An 18,938-nucleotide genomic window follows, 5' to 3' on the forward strand; every position below is an offset into this window, starting at 1 on the left:
AATTTGAACCCCAGACCCCAATCACAGACGCCAGACCCCAATCACAGTGTCCAGACACCAAACACAGACCCCAGACCCCAATCACTGGGCGCAGACCCCAATCACAGACCCCTGACCCCAATCACTGGGCCCTGACACCAATCACTGTGCCCAGACCCCAATCACTGGGCCGGGACCCCAATCACAGATGCCAGACCCCAATCACAGACCTCAGACCCCAATCACAGACTCCAGACTCTAATCACAGATAACAGACCCCAAACTCAGACCCCAGACCCCAATCACAGACCCCAGAACCCAATCACAGATCCCTGACCCCAATCACAGACCCCAGACCCCAATTACAGACTCCAGACCGCAATCACAGACCCCAGACCCTAATCACAGACCCCAGACCCCAATCACTGGGCCCTGACCCCAATCCCAGATCCCAGACCCCAATCACTGGAGCCAGACCCCAATCACAGGGCCCTGAGGCCAATCACAGAACCTTGACCCCAATCACAGACCCCGACTCCAATCACAGGGCCCAGACCCCAATCACAAGGCCCTGAGCCCAATCACAGACCCCTGACCACAATCACAGGCCCCTGACCCCAATCATAGACCCCTCACCCCAATCACTGGGCCCTGACCCCAATCACTGGGCCCTGACCCCAATCACTGGACCCTGACACCAATCACTGGGCCCTGACCCAAATCACTGGGCTCTGACACCAATTACAGAACCCAGACCCCAATCACAGACTCCTGAACCCAATCACTTGACCCTGACCACAATCACTGGGCCCAGACCCCAATCACTGGGACCAGACCCCAATCACCGGGCCCTGACACCAATCACTGGGCCCTGACCCCAATCATTGGGCCCAGACCCAATCACTGGACCCAGACACCAATCACAGGACCCTGACCGCAATCACTGGGCTCTGACACCAATCACTGGACCATGACCCCAATCACAGGGCCCTGACCCCAATCACGGGGCCCAGACCCCAATCACAGAGCCCAGACCCCAATCACAGACCCCAGGCACCAATCACTGGGCCCTTATCACAATCACTGGGCCCTGACCCCAATCACAGACCCCAGACACCAATCACTGGGCCCAGACCCCAATCACAGGACCCTGATACCAATCACAGAGTCCTGACCCCAATCACAGGGCCCAGACCCCAATCACAGGGCACTAACCCCAATCACAGACCCCTGACCCCAATTACAGGCCCGTGACCCCAATCACTGGGCCCTGACCCCAATCACTGGGCCCAGACCCCAATCACCGGGCCCTGACCCCAATCACAGACCCCAGACCCCAATCACAGACCCCAGACCCCAATCACAGACCCCAGACACCAATCAGAGACCCCACATCTCAAACACTGGGCCCCGACCACAAACATGGGGCCCAGACCCGAAAAACTGGGCCCTGACCCCAATCACTGGGCCCTGAACCCAATCACTGGGCCCTGACACCTATCACTGGGCCCTGAACCAAATCATTGGGTTTTGACCCCAATCACAGGCCCCAGACCCCAATAACAGACCCCAGACCCCAATCACTGGGCCCTGACCCCAATCACAGACCGCAGACCCCAATCACTGGGCCCTGACCCCAATCACAGGGCCCAGATCCCAATTTGAAACCCAGACCCCAATCACAGACGCCAGACCCCAATCACAGTGTCCAGACACCAAACACAGACCCCAGACCCCAATCACTGGGCGCAGACCCCAATCACAGACCCCTGACCCCAATCACTGGGCCCTGACACCAATCACTGTGCCCAGACCCCAATCACTGGGCCGGGACCCCAATCACAGATGCCAGACCCCAATCACAGACCTCAGACCCCAATCACAGACTCCAGACTCTAATCACAGATAACAGACCCCAAACTCAGACCCCAGACCCCAATCACAGACCCCAGAACCCAATCACAGATCCCTGACCCCAATCACAGACCCCAGACCCCAATTACAGACTCCAGACCCCAATCACAGACCCCAGACCCTAATCACAGACCCCAGACCCCAATCACTGGGCCCTGACCCCAATCCCAGATCCCAGACCCCAATCACTGGGGCCAGACCCCAATCACAGGGCCCTGAGGCCAATCACAGAACCTTGACCCCAATCACAGACACCGACTCCAATCACAGGGCCCAGACCCCAATCACAAGGCCCTGAGCCCAATCACAGACCCCTGACCACAATCACAGGCCCCTGACCCCAATCATAGACCCCTCACCCCAATCACTGGGCCCTGACCCCAATCACTGGGCCCTGAACCCAATCACTGGACCCTGACACCAATCACTGGGCCCTGACCCAAATCACTGGGCTCTGACCCCAATTACAGAACCCAGACCCCAATCACAGACTCCTGAACCCAATCACTTGACCCTGACCACAATCACTGGGCCCAGACCCCAATCACTGGGACCAGACCCCAATCACCGGGCCCTGACACCAATCACTGGGCCCTGACCCCAATCATTGGGCCCAGACCCCAATCACTGGACCCAGACACCAATCACAGGACCCTGACCGCAATCACTGGGCTCTGACACCAATCACTGGACCCTGACCCCAATCACAGGGCCCTGACCCCAATCACGGGGCCCAGACCCCAATCACAGACCCCAGATCCCAATCACAGACCCCAGGCACCAATCACTGGGCCCTGACCCCAATCACTGGGCCCTGACGTCAATCACAGACCCCAGACCCCAATCACAGACCCCAGACCCCAATCACAAACCCCAGAACCCAAAAACAGACCCCAGACCCCAATCACAGGGCTCAGAACCCAATCACAGACCCCGACCACAATCACATACCCCAGACCCCAATCACAGGCTCCAGATCCCAATCACAGACCCCAGACCCCAATCACAGACCCCAGAGCCCAATCACTGGGCCCAGACCCCAGACCCCAATCACAGACCGCAGACCCCAATCACAGACCCCAGACCACAATCACAGGACTCAGAACCCAATCACAGACCCCAACCTCAATCACAGACCCCAGACCCCAATCACAGACCCCAGACCGCAATCACAGACCCCTGACACCAATCACAGACCCCAGACCCCAATCAATGGGCCCAGACCCCAATCACAGACCCCAGACTTCAATCAAAGACCGCAGACCCCAATCACAGACCCCAGACCCCAATCACAGACCCCAGACCCCAATCACAGAACCCAGACTCCAATCACAGACCCCAGACCTCAATCACAGACTCCAGACCCCAATCACAGGGCCCAGACCCCAATCACTGGGCGATTATCACAATCACTGGGCCCTGACCCCAATCACAGACCCCAGACCCCAGTCACTGGGCCCAGTCCCCAATCACAGGGCCCTGACACCAATCACAGAGCCCTGACCCCAATCACAGGGCCCAGACCCCAATCACAGGATCCTAACCCCAATCACAGTCCCCTGACCACAATCACAGGCCCGTGACCCCAATCACTGGGCCCTGACCCCAATCACTGGGCCCAGAATCCAATCACCGGGCCCTGACCCCAATCACAGACCCCAGACCCCAATCACAGTCCCCTGACCCCAATCACTGGGTCCTGATCCCAATCACTGGGCCCAAACCCCAATCACCGGGCCCAGACCCCAATCACCGGGCCCTGACCACAATCACTGGGCCCTGACCCCAATCATTGGACCCAGACCCCAATCACTGGACCCAGACCCCAATCACAGGGCCCTGACCCCAATCACTGAGCCCTGACACCAATCACTGACCCCTGACCCCAATCACTGAGCCCTGACCCCAATCACTGGGCCCAGACCCCAATCACTGGGCCCAGACCCCAATCACTGGGCCCTGACCCCGATCACTGCGCCCTGACACCAATCATTGGGCCCAGACACCAATCACTGGACCCAGACCCCAATCACAAACCCCAGACCCCAATCACAGAACCCAGACCCCAATCACAGACCCCAGACCCCAATCACAGACCCCAGACACCAATCACAGAACACAGACACCAATCACAGACCGCAGAGCACAATCACAGGGCCCAGACCCCAATCACTGGGCCCTGACCCCAATCACAGGGCCCTGACACCAATCACAGAATTCATACCTCAATCACAGACCCCAGACCCCAATCACTGACCCCAGACCCCAATCACAGACCACAGACCCCAATCACAGAATCCAGACCCCAATCACAGACCCCAGACCCCAATAACGAACCACAGACCCCAATCACAGACGCCAGACCCCAATCACAGACCCCAGACCACAATCACAGACCCCAGACCCCAATCACTGGGCCCTGACCCCAATCTCTGGTCCCTGACCCCAATCACAGCGCCCTGACACCAATCACAGACCCCAGACCGCAATCACAGACCCCAGACCCCAATCACAGGGCCCAGACCCCAATCACTGGGCCCTGATCCCAATCACTGGGCCCTGACCCCAATGACAGACCCCAGATCCTAATCACTGGGCCCAGACCCCAATCACCGTGCCCTGACTCCAATCACAGACCCCTGACCCCCAATCACAGGGCCCAGACCCCAATCACGGGACTCTGACCCCAATCACTGACCCCAGACCCCAATCACAGACCCCTGACCCCAATCACTGGGCCCTGACCCCAATCACTGGGACCAAACCTCAATCAACGTGCCCTGACCCCAATCACTGGGCCCTGACCCCCATCACTGGGCCCTGACCCCAATCACAGACCCCAGACCCCAATCAGTGACTCCACATCTCAAACACTGGGCCCTGACCACAAACATGGGGCCCAGACCCCAATCACAGACCCCAGAACCCAATTACAGATCCCTGACCCCAATCACAGACCCCAGACCCCAATTACAGACTCCAGACCCCAATCACAGACCCCAGACCCTAATCACAGACCCCAGACCCCAATCACTGGGCCCTGACCCCAATCCCAGATCCCAGACCCCAATCACTGGGGCCAGACCCCAATCACAGGGCCCTGAGGCCAATCACAGAACCTTGACCCCAATCACAGACCGCGACTCCAATCACATGGCCCAGACCCCAATCACAAGGCCCTGAGCCCAATCACAGACCCCTGACCACAATCACAGGCCCCTGACTCCAATCATAGACCCCTCACCCCAATCACTGGGCCCTGACCCCAATCACTGGGCCCTGACTCCAATCACTGCACCCTGACACCAATCACTGGGCCCTGACCCAAATCACTGGGCTCTGACCCCAATTACAGACCCCAGACCCCAATCACAGACTCCTGAACCCAATCACTTGACCCTGACCACAATCACTGCGCCCAGACCCCAATCACTGGGACCAGACCCCAATCACCGGGCCCTGACACCAATCACTGGGCCCTGACCCCAATCACTGGGCCCAGACCCCAATCACTGGACACAGACACCAATCACAGGACCCTGACCGCAATCACTGGGCTCTGACACCAATCACTGGACCCTGACCCCAATCACAGGGCCCTGACCCCAATCACGGGGCCCAGACCCCAATCACAGACCCCAGACCCCAATCACAGACCCCAGGCACCAATCACTGGGCCCTGACCCCAATCACTGGGCCCTGACGTCAATCACAGACCCCAGACCCCAATCACAGACCCCAGACCCCAATCACAAACCACAGAACCCAAAAACAGACCCCAGACCCCAATCACAGGGCTCAGAACCCAATCACAGACCCCAACCACAATCACATACCCCAGACCCCAATCACAGGCTCCAGATCCCAATCACAGACCCCAGACCCCAATCACAGACCCCAGAGCCCAATCACTGGGCCCAGACACCAGACCCCAATCACAGACCGCAGACCCCAATCACAGACCCCAGACCACAATCACAGGACTCAGAACCCAATCACAGACCCCAACCTCAATCACAGACCCCAGACCCCAATCACAGACCCCAGACCTCAATCACAGACCCCTGACACCAATCACAGACCCCAGACCCCAATCAATGGGCCCAGACCCCAATCACAGACCCCAGACTTCAATCAAAGACCGCAGACCCCAATCACAGACCCCAGACCCCAATCACAGACCCCAGACCCCAATCACAGAACCCAGACTCCAATCACAGACCCCAGACCTCAATCACAGACTCCAGACCCCAATCACAGGGCCCAGACCCCAATCACTGGGCGATTATCACAATCACTGGGCCCTGACCCCAATCACAGACCCCAGACCCCAATCACTGGGCCCAGACCCCAATCACAGGGCCCTGACACCAATCACAGAGCCCTGACCCCAATCACAGGGCCCAGACCCCAATCACAGGATCCTAACCCCAATCACAGTCCCCTGACCACAATCACAGGCCCGTGACCCCAATCACTGGGCCCTGACCCCAATCACTGGGCCCTGAATCCAATCACCGGGCCCTGACCCCAATCACAGACCCCAGACCCCAATCACAGTCCCCTGACCCCAATCACTGGGCCCTGGTCCCAATCACTGGGCCCAAACCCCAATCACCGGGCCCAGACCCCAATCACCGGGCCCTGACCACAATCACTGGGCCCTGACCCCAATCTTTGGACCCAGACCCCAATCACTGACCCAGACCCCAATCACAGGGCCCTGACCCCAATCACTGAGCCCTGACACCAATCACTGGTCCCTGACCCCAATCACAGGGCCCTGACCCCAATCACAGACCCCTGACCACAATCACAGACCCCTGACCCCAATCACTGAGCCCTGACCCCAATCACTGGGCCCAGACCCCAATCACTGGGCCCAGACCCCAATCACTGGGCCCTGACCCCGATCACTGCGCCCTGACACCAATCATTGGGCCCAGACGCCAATCACTGGACCCAGACCCCAATCACAAACCCCAGACCCCAATCACAGAACCCAGACCCCAATCACAGACCCCAGACCCCAATCACAGACCCCAGACACCAATCACAGAACACAGACACCAATCACAGACCCCAGAGCACAATCACAGGGCCCAGACCCCAATCACTGGGCCCTGACCCCAATCACAGGGCCCTGACACCAATCACAGAACCCAGACCCCAATCACAGACCCCAGACCCCAATCACTGACCCCAGACCCCAATCACAGACCACAGATCCCAATCACAGAATCCAGACCCCAATCACAGACCCCAGACCCCAATAACGAACCACAGACCCCAATCACAGACGCCAGACCCCAATCACAGACCCCAGACCACAATCACAGACCCCAGACCCCAATCACTGGGCCCTGACCCCAATCACTGGTCCCTGACCCCAATCACAGCGCCCTAACACCAATCACAGACCCCAGACCGCAATCACAGACCCCAGACCCCAATCACAGGGCCCAGACCCCAATCACTGGGCCCTGATCCCAATCACTGGGCCCTGACCCCAATCACAGACCCCAGACCCTAATCACTGGGCCCAGACCCCAATCACCGTGCCCTGACTCCAATCACAGACCCCTGACCCCCAATCACAGGGCCCAGACCCCAATCACGGGACTCTGACCCCAATCACTGACCCCAGACCACAATCACAGACCCCTGACCCCAATCACTGGGCCCTGACCCAAATCACTGGGCCCAGACCTCAATCAACGTGCCCTGACCCCAATCACTGGACCCTGACCCCCATCACTGGGCCCTGACCCCAATCACAGACCCCAGACCCCAATCAGTGACTCCACATTTCAAACACTGGGCCCTGACCACAAACATGGGGCCCAGACCCCAATCACAGACACCAGACCCCAATCACAGACCCCAGACCCCAATCACAGAACACAGACCCCAATCACAGACCCCAGACCACAATCACTGGACCCTGACCACAATCACTGGTCCCTGACCCCAATCACAGGGCCCTGACACCAATCACAGACCCCAGACCCCAATCACAGACCCCAGACCCCAATCACTGACCCCAGACCCCAATCACAGACCACAGACCCCAATCACAGAATCCAGACCCCAATCACAGACCCCAGACCCCAATAACGAACCCCAGACCCCAATCACAGATGCCAGATCCCAATCACAGACCCCAGACCCCAATCACAGACCCCAGACCCCAATCACTGGGCCCTGACCCCAATCACTGGGCCCTGACCCCAATCACAGCGCCCTGACACCAATCACAGACCCCAGACCCCAATCACAGACCCCAGACCCCAATCACAGGGCCCAGACCCCAATCACTGGGCCCTGATCCCAATCACTGGGCCCTGACCCCAATCACAGTCCCCAGACCCAAATCACTGGGCCCAGACCACAATCACCGGGCCCTGACTCCAATCACAGACCCCTGACCCCCAATCACAGGACGCAGACCCCAATCACGGGACCCTGACCCCAATCACTGACCCCAGACCCCAATCACAGACCCCTGACCCCAATCACTGGGCCCTGACCCCAATCACTGGGCCCAGACCTCAATCAACGTGCCCTGACCTCAATCACTGGGCCCTGACCCCCATCACTCAGTCCTGACCCCAATCACAGACCCCAGACCCCAATCATTGACTCCACATCTCAAACACTGGGCCCTGACCACAAACATGGGGCCCAGACCCCAATCACTGTGCCCTGACCCCAATCACTGGGCCCTGAAACGAATCACTGGGCCCTGACACCAATCACTGGTGCCTGACCCAAATCACTGGGCCCTGATGCCGATCACAGACCCAGGAACCCAATCACTGACCCCAGACCCCAATCACTGGGCCCTGACCCCAATCACAGACCCCAGACCCCAATCACTGGGCCCTGACCCCAATCACTGGGTCCAGAACCCAATCGCAGACCCCAGACACCAATCACAGAACCCAGACCCCAATCACTGTGCCCAGACCCCAATCACAGACCCCAGACCCCAATCACTGGGCCCAGACCCCAATCACAGACCCCTAACCCCAATCACTGGGCCCTGACACCAATCACTATGCCCAGACCCCAATCACTGGGCCCTGACCCCAATCACAAACCCCAGACCCCAATCACTGACCTCAGACACCAATCACTGACCCCAGACCCCAATCACAGAAGCCAGACTCCAATCACAGACCCCAGAACCCAAACTCAGACACCAGACACCAATCACAGTCCCCAGACCCCAATCAAAGACCCCTGACACCAATCACAGACTCCAGACCCCAATCACAGACCCCAGACCCCAATCACAGACCGCAGACCCTAATCACAGACCCCAGACCCCAATCAGTGGGCCCTGACCCCAATCACAGACCCCAGACCCCAATCGCTGGGCCCAGACACCAATCACATGGCCCTGACCCCAATCACAGACACCTAACCCCAATCACAGACCCCAGACACCAATCACACGGCTCAGACCCCAATCACAGGGACCTGACCCCAATCACAGACCCCTGACCCCAATCACTGGGCCCTGACACCAATCACTGGGCACTGACCCCAATCACTGGGCCCTGACCCAAATCACAGTGCCCTGACTCCAATCACTGGGCCCAGACCCCAATCACAGGGCCCAGACCACAATCACTGACCCCAGACCCCAATTACAGGGCTCAGAACCCAATCACAGACTCCAACCTCAATCACATACCCCAGACACCACTCACAGACCCCAGACCCCAATCACAGACGCCAGACAGCAATCACAGACCCCAGACCCCAATCACAGGGCTCAGAACCCAATCACAGACTCCAACCTCAATCACATACCCCAGAACCCAATCACAGACCCCAGACCCCAATCACAGACCCCATACCCCAAACACAGGCCCTAGACCCCAATCACAGACCCCAGACCACAATCACTGGCCCCAGACCCCAATCGCAGACCCCAGACTCCAATCACAGACCGCAGACGCCAATCACAGACCCCAGAGCCCAATCACAGACCCCAGTCCCCATTCACAGACCCCAGACCCCAATCACAGACCCCAGACCCCAATCACTAGGCCCTGACCCCAATAACAGACCCCAGACCCCAATCACAGACCCCAATCACAGACTCCAGACCCCAATCACAGACCCCAGACCCCAATCACAGATCCCAGACCGAAATCACAGACCCCAGACCCCAATCACTGGGCCCTGACCCCAATCACTGGGCCCTGACCCCAATCACTGGGCCCTGCCCCCAATCACTGGGCCCTGACCTCAATCACAGGGACCAGACCACAATCACTGGGCCCAGATCCCAATCACAGACCCCAGACCCCAATCACAGACACCAGAACCTAATCACTGGTCCCAGAGCCCAATCGCAGACCCCAGACCCCAATCACAGAACCCAGACCCCAATCACAGACCCCAGACCTCAATCACTGGGCCCTGACCCCAATCACTGGACCCTGACCCCAATCACAGGGCCCTGACCCCAATCACGGGGCCCAGACCCCAATCACAGACCCCAGACCCCAATCACAGACCCCAGGCACCAATCACTGGGCCCTGACCCCAATCACTGGGCCCTGACGTCAATCACAGACCCCAGACCCCAATCACAGACCCCAGACCCCAATCACAAACCACAGAACCCAAAAACAGACCCCAGACCCCAATCACAGGGCTCAGAACCCAATCACAGACCCCAACCACAATCACATACCCCAGACCCCAATCACAGGCTCCAGATCCCAATCACAGACCCCAGACCCCAATCACAGACCCCAGAGCCCAATCACTGGGCCCAGACACCAGACCCCAATCACAGACCGCAGACCCCAATCACAGACCCCAGACCACAATCACAGGACTCAGAACCCAATCACAGACCCCAACCTCAATCACAGACCCCAGACCCCAATCACAGACCCCAGACCTCAATCACAGACCCCTGACACCAATCACAGACCCCAGACCCCAATCAATGGGCCCAGACCCCAATCACAGACCCCAGACTTCAATCAAAGACCGCAGACCCCAATCACAGACCCCAGACCCCAATCACAGACCCCAGACCCCAATCACAGAACCCAGACTCCAATCACAGACCCCAGACCTCAATCACAGACTCCAGACCCCAATCACAGGGCCCAGACCCCAATCACTGGGCGATTATCACAATCACTGGGCCCTGACCCCAATCACAGACCCCAGACCCCAATCACTGGGCCCAGACCCCAATCACAGGGCCCTGACACCAATCACAGAGCCCTGACCCCAATCACAGGGCCCAGACCCCAATCACAGGATCCTAACCCCAATCACAGTCCCCTGACCACAATCACAGGCCCGTGACCCCAATCACTGGGCCCTGACCCCAATCACTGGGCCCTGAATCCAATCACCGGGCCCTGACCCCAATCACAGACCCCAGACCCCAATCACAGTCCCCTGACCCCAATCACTGGGCCCTGGTCCCAATCACTGGGCCCAAACCCCAATCACCGGGCCCAGACCCCAATCACCGGGCCCTGACCACAATCACTGGGCCCTGACCCCAATCTTTGGACCCAGACCCCAATCACTGACCCAGACCCCAATCACAGGGCCCTGACCCCAATCACTGAGCCCTGACACCAATCACTGGTCCCTGACCCCAATCACAGGGCCCTGACCCCAATCACAGACCCCTGACCACAATCACAGACCCCTGACCCCAATCACTGAGCCCTGACCCCAATCACTGGGCCCAGACCCCAATCACTGGGCCCAGACCCCAATCACTGGGCCCTGACCCCGATCACTGCGCCCTGACACCAATCATTGGGCCCAGACGCCAATCACTGGACCCAGACCCCAATCACAAACCCCAGACCCCAATCACAGAACCCAGACCCCAATCACAGACCCCAGACCCCAATCACAGACCCCAGACACCAATCACAGAACACAGACACCAATCACAGACCCCAGAGCACAATCACAGGGCCCAGACCCCAATCACTGGGCCCTGACCCCAATCACAGGGCCCTGACACCAATCACAGAACCCAGACCCCAATCACAGACCCCAGACCCCAATCACTGACCCCAGACCCCAATCACAGACCACAGATCCCAATCACAGAATCCAGACCCCAATCACAGACCCCAGACCCCAATAACGAACCACAGACCCCAATCACAGACGCCAGACCCCAATCACAGACCCCAGACCACAATCACAGACCCCAGACCCCAATCACTGGGCCCTGACCCCAATCACTGGTCCCTGACCCCAATCACAGCGCCCTAACACCAATCACAGACCCCAGACCGCAATCACAGACCCCAGACCCCAATCACAGGGCCCAGACCCCAATCACTGGGCCCTGATCCCAATCACTGGGCCCTGACCCCAATCACAGACCCCAGACCCTAATCACTGGGCCCAGACCCCAATCACCGTGCCCTGACTCCAATCACAGACCCCTGACCCCCAATCACAGGGCCCAGACCCCAATCACGGGACTCTGACCCCAATCACTGACCCCAGACCACAATCACAGACCCCTGACCCCAATCACTGGGCCCTGACCCAAATCACTGGGCCCAGACCTCAATCAACGTGCCCTGACCCCAATCACTGGACCCTGACCCCCATCACTGGGCCCTGACCCCAATCACAGACCCCAGACCCCAATCAGTGACTCCACATTTCAAACACTGGGCCCTGACCACAAACATGGGGCCCAGACCCCAATCACAGACACCAGACCCCAATCACAGACCCCAGACCCCAATCACAGAACACAGACCCCAATCACAGACCCCAGACCACAATCACTGGACCCTGACCACAATCACTGGTCCCTGACCCCAATCACAGGGCCCTGACACCAATCACAGACCCCAGACCCCAATCACAGACCCCAGACCCCAATCACTGACCCCAGACCCCAATCACAGACCACAGACCCCAATCACAGAATCCAGACCCCAATCACAGACCCCAGACCCCAATAACGAACCCCAGACCCCAATCACAGATGCCAGATCCCAATCACAGACCCCAGACCCCAATCACAGACCCCAGACCCCAATCACTGGGCCCTGACCCCAATCACTGGGCCCTGACCCCAATCACAGCGCCCTGACACCAATCACAGACCCCAGACCCCAATCACAGACCCCAGACCCCAATCACAGGGCCCAGACCCCAATCACTGGGCCCTGATCCCAATCACTGGGCCCTGACCCCAATCACAGTCCCCAGACCCAAATCACTGGGCCCAGACCACAATCACCGGGCCCTGACTCCAATCACAGACCCCTGACCCCCAATCACAGGACGCAGACCCCAATCACGGGACCCTGACCCCAATCACTGACCCCAGACCCCAATCACAGACCCCTGACCCCAATCACTGGGCCCTGACCCCAATCACTGGGCCCAGACCTCAATCAACGTGCCCTGACCTCAATCACTGGGCCCTGACCCCGTTCACTCAGTCCTGACCCCAATCACAGACCCCAGACCCCAATCATTGACTCCACATCTCAAACACTGGGCCCTGACCACAAACATGGGGCCCAGACCCCAATCACTGTGCCCTGACCCCAATCACTGGGCCCTGAAACGAATCACTGGGCCCTGACACCAATCACTGGTGCCTGACCCAAATCACTGGGCCCTGATGCCGATCACAGACCCAGGAACCCAATCACTGACCCCAGACCCCAATCACTGGGCCCTGACCCCAATCACAGACCCCAGACCCCAATCACTGGGCCCTGACCCCAATCACTGGGTCCAGAACCCAATCGCAGACCCCAGACACCAATCACAGAACCCAGACCCCAATCACTGTGCCCAGACCCCAATCACAGACCCCAGACCCCAATCACTGGGCCCAGACCCCAATCACAGACCCCTAACCCCAATCACTGGGCCCTGACACCAATCACTATGCCCAGACCCCAATCACTGGGCCCTGACCCCAATCACAAACCCCAGACCCCAATCACTGACCTCAGACACCAATCACTGACCCCAGACCCCAATCACAGAAGCCAGACTCCAATCACAGACCCCAGAACCCAAACTCAGACACCAGACACCAATCACAGTCCCCAGACCCCAATCAAAGACCCCTGACACCAATCACAGACTCCAGACCCCAATCACAGACCCCAGACCCCAATCACAGACCGCAGACCCTAATCACAGACCCCAGACCCCAATCAGTGGGCCCTGACCCCAATCACAGACCCCAGACCCCAATCGCTGGGCCCAGACACCAATCACATGGCCCTGACCCCAATCACAGACACCTAACCCCAATCACAGACCCCAGACACCAATCACACGGCTCAGACCCCAATCACAGGGACCTGACCCCAATCACAGACCCCTGACCCCAATCACTGGGCCCTGACACCAATCACTGGGCACTGACCCCAATCACTGGGCCCTGACCCAAATCACAGTGCCCTGACTCCAATCACTGGGCCCAGACCCCAATCACAGGGCCCAGACCACAATCACTGACCCCAGACCCCAATTACAGGGCTCAGAACCCAATCACAGACTCCAACCTCAATCACATACCCCAGACACCACTCACAGACCCCAGACCCCAATCACAGACGCCAGACAGCAATCACAGACCCCAGACCCCAATCACAGGGCTCAGAACCCAATCACAGACTCCAACCTCAATCACATACCCCAGAACCCAATCACAGACCCCAGACCCCAATCACAGACCCCATACCCCAAACACAGGCCCTAGACCCCAATCACAGACCCCAGACCACAATCACTGGCCCCAGACCCCAATCGCAGACCCCAGACTCCAATCACAGACCGCAGACGCCAATCACAGACCCCAGAGCCCAATCACAGACCCCAGTCCCCATTCACAGACCCCAGACCCCAATCACAGACCCCAGACCCCAATCACTAGGCCCTGACCCCAATAACAGACCCCAGACCCCAATCACAGACCCCAATCACAGACTCCAGACCCCAATCACAGACCCCAGACCCCAATCACAGATCCCAGACCGAAATCACAGACCCCAGACCCCAATCACTGGGCCCTGACCCCAATCACTGGGCCCTGACCCCAATCACTGGGCCCTGCCCCCAATCACTGGGCCCTGACCTCAATCACAGGGACCAGACCACAATCACTGGGCCCAGATCCCAATCACAGACCCCAGACCCCAATCACAGACACCAGAACCTAATCACTGGTCCCAGAGCCCAATCGCAGACCCCAGACCCCAATCACAGAACCCAGACCCCAATCACAGACCCCAGACCTCAATCACTGGGCCCTGACCCCAATCACTGGGCCCTGACCCCAATCACAGGGCCTTGACCCCAATCACAGACCCCAGACCTCAATCACAGACCCCAGACCCCAATCACAGGGCCCAGACCCAATCACTGGGCCCTTATCACAATCACTGGGCCCTGACCCCAATCACAGACCCCAGACCTCAATCACAGACCCCAGAACCTAATCACTGGTCCCAGAGCCCAATCACAGACCCCAGACCACAATCACAGAACCCAGACCCCAATCACAGTTCCCAGACCTCAATCACTGGGCCCTGACCCCAATCACTGGGCCCTGACCCCAATCACAGGGCCTTGACCACAATCACAGACCCCAGACCTCAATCACAGACCCCAGGCCCCAATCACAGGGCCCAGACCCCAATCACTGGGCCCTTATCACAATCACTGGGCCCTGACCCCAATCACAGACCCCAGACTCCAATTACTGGGCCCAGACCCCAATCACAGGGCCCTGACACCAATCACAGCGTCCTGACCCCAATCACAGGGCCCAGACCCCAATCACAGGGCACTAACCCCAATCACAGGCCCATGACCCCAATCACTGGGCCCTGACCCCAATCACTGGGCCCAGACCCCAATCACCGGGCCCTGACCCCAATCACAGACCCCAGACCCCAATCACAGTCCCCTGACCCCCATCACTGGGCCCTGACCCCAATCACTGGGCCCAAACCCCAATCATTGGGCCCAGACCCCAATCACAGTCCCCAGACACCAATCAGAGACCCCACATCTCAAACATTGGGCCCTGACCACAAACATGGGGCCCAGACCCCAATCACTGGGCCCTGACCCCAATCACTGGGCCCTGAACCCAATCACTGGGCCCTGACACCTATCACTGGGCCCTGAAACAAATCACTGGGCACTGACACCAATCACAGACCCCAGACCCCAATCACAGACCCCAGACCCCAATTAACTGGGCCCTGACCCCAATCACAGACCGCAGACCCCAATCACTGGGCCCTGACCCCAATCACTGGGCCCAGACCCCAATCACAGACGCCAGACCCCAATCACAGTGTCCAGACACCAAACACAGACCCCAGACCCTTATCACTGGGCGCAGACCCCAATCACAGACCCCTGACCGCAATCACTGGGCCCTGACCCCAATCGCTGTGCCCAGACCCCAATCACTGGGCCCTGACCCCAATTACAGACCCCAGACCACAATCACAGACCTCAGACCCCAATCACAGACTTCAGACTCTAATACAGATACCAGACCCCAAACTCAGACCCCAGACCCCAATCACAGACCCCAGACCCCAATCACAGACCCCTGACCCCAATCACAGACCCCAGACCCCAATCACAGACTCCAGAACTCAATCATAGACCCCAGACCCTAATCACAGACCCCAGACCCCAATCACTGGGCCCTGACCCCAATCACTGGGCCCTGACCCCAATCCCAGACCCCAGATCCCAATCACTGGGGCCAGACCCCAATCACAGGGCCCTGACACCAATCACTGGGCCCTGACACCAATCACTGGGCCCTGACCCCAATCACAGGGCCCTGACCCCAATCACAGCGTCCTGACAACAATCACAGGCCCCTGACCCCAATCACTGAGCCCTGACCCCAATCACGGACCCCAGACCCCAATCACAAACCCCAGAACCCAAAAACAGACCCAAGACCCCAATCACAGGGCTCAGAACCCAATCACAGACCCCAACCACAATCACATACCCCAGAACCCAATCACAGGCCCCAGATCCCAATCACAGACCCCAGACCCCAATCACAGACCCCAGACCCCAATCACTGGGCCCAGACCCCAGACCCCAATCACAGACCGCAGACCCCAATCACAGACCCCAGACCACAATCACAGGACTCAGAACCCAATCACAGACCCCAACCTCAATCACAGACCCCAGATCCCAATCACAGACCCCAGACCCCAATCACAGACCCCTGACACCAATCACAGACCCCAGACCCCAATCAATGGGCCCAGACCCCAATCACAGACCCCAGACTTCAATCAAAGACCGCAGACCCCAATGACATATCCCAGACCCCAATCACAGACCCCAGAGCCCAATCACAGAACCCAGACCCCAATCACAGACCCCAGACCTCAATCACTGGGCCCTGACTCCAATCACTGGGCCCTGACCCCAATCACAGGGCCCTGACCCCAATCACAGACCCCAGACCTCAATCACAGGGCCCAGACCCCAATCTCTGGGCGCTTATCACAACCACTGAGCCCTGACCCCAATCACAGACCCCAGAGCCCAATCACAGAACCCAGACCCCAATCACAGACCCCAGACCTCAATCACTGGGCCCTGACTCCAATCACTGGGCCCTGACCCCAATCACAGGGCCCTGACCCCAATCACAGACCCCAGACCTCAATCACAGGGCCCAGACCCAATCTCTGGGCGCTTATCACAACCACTGAGCCCTGACCCCAATCACAGACCCCAGACCCCAATTATTGGGCCCAGACCACAATCACAGGCCCGTGACCCCATTCACTGGGCCCTGACCCCAATCACTGGGCCCAAACCCCAATCATTGGGCCCAGACCCCAATCACAGACCCCAGACACCAATCAGAGACCCCACATCTCAAACATTGGGCCCTGACCACAAACATGGGGCCCAGACCCCAATCACTGGGCCCTGACCCCAATCACTGGGCCCTGAACCCAATCACTGGGCCCTGACACCTATCACTGGGCCCTGAAACAAATCTCTGGGCCCTGACACCAATCACAGACCCCAGACCCCAATCACAGACCCCAGACCCCAATCATTGGGCCCTGACCCCAATCACAGACCGCAGACCCCAATCACTGGGCCCTGACCCCAATCACTGGGCCCAGACCCCAATCACAGACGCCAGACCCCAATCACAGTGTCCAGACACCAAACACAGACCCCAGACCCTTATCACTGGGCGCAGACCCCAATCACAGACCCCTGACCCCAATCACTGGGCCCTGACCCCAATCGCTGTGCCCAGACCCCAATCACTGGGCCCTGACCCCAATTACAGACCCCAGACCCCAATCACAGACCTCAGATCCCAATCACAGACTTCAGACTCTAATACAGATACCAGACCCCAAACTCAGACCCCAGACCTCAATCACAGACCCCAGACCCCAATCACAGACCCCTGACCCCAATCACAGACCCCAGACCCCAATCACAGACTCCAGACCCCAATCATAGACCCCAGACCCTAATCACAGACCCCAGACCCCAATCACTGGGCCCTGACCCCAATCACTGGGCCCTGACCCCAATCCCAGACCCCAGATCCCAATCACTGGGGCCAGACCCCAATCACAGGGCCCTGAGGCCAATCACAGAACCTTGACCCCAATCACAGACCCCGACTCCAATCACAGGGCCCAGACCCCAATCACAAGACCCTGACCCCAATCACAGACCCCTGACCCCAATCACAGGCCCCTGACCCCAATCACCGGGCCCTGACACAAATCACTGGGCTCTGACCCCAATTACAGACCCCAGACCCCAATCACAGACCCCTGAACCCAATCACTGGGCCCTGACCACAATCACTGTGCCCAGACCCCAATCACTGGGACCAGACTCCAATCACCGGGCCCTGACACCAATCATTGGGCCCTGACACCAATCACTGGGCCCAGACCCCAATCACTGGACCCAAACACCAATCACAGGACCCTGACACCAAT

The sequence above is a fragment of the Pristiophorus japonicus genome, chromosome Y (genome assembly GCF_044704955.1).
Source record: "Pristiophorus japonicus isolate sPriJap1 chromosome Y, sPriJap1.hap1, whole genome shotgun sequence".
Classification (NCBI taxonomy): domain Eukaryota; kingdom Metazoa; phylum Chordata; class Chondrichthyes; family Pristiophoridae; genus Pristiophorus; species Pristiophorus japonicus.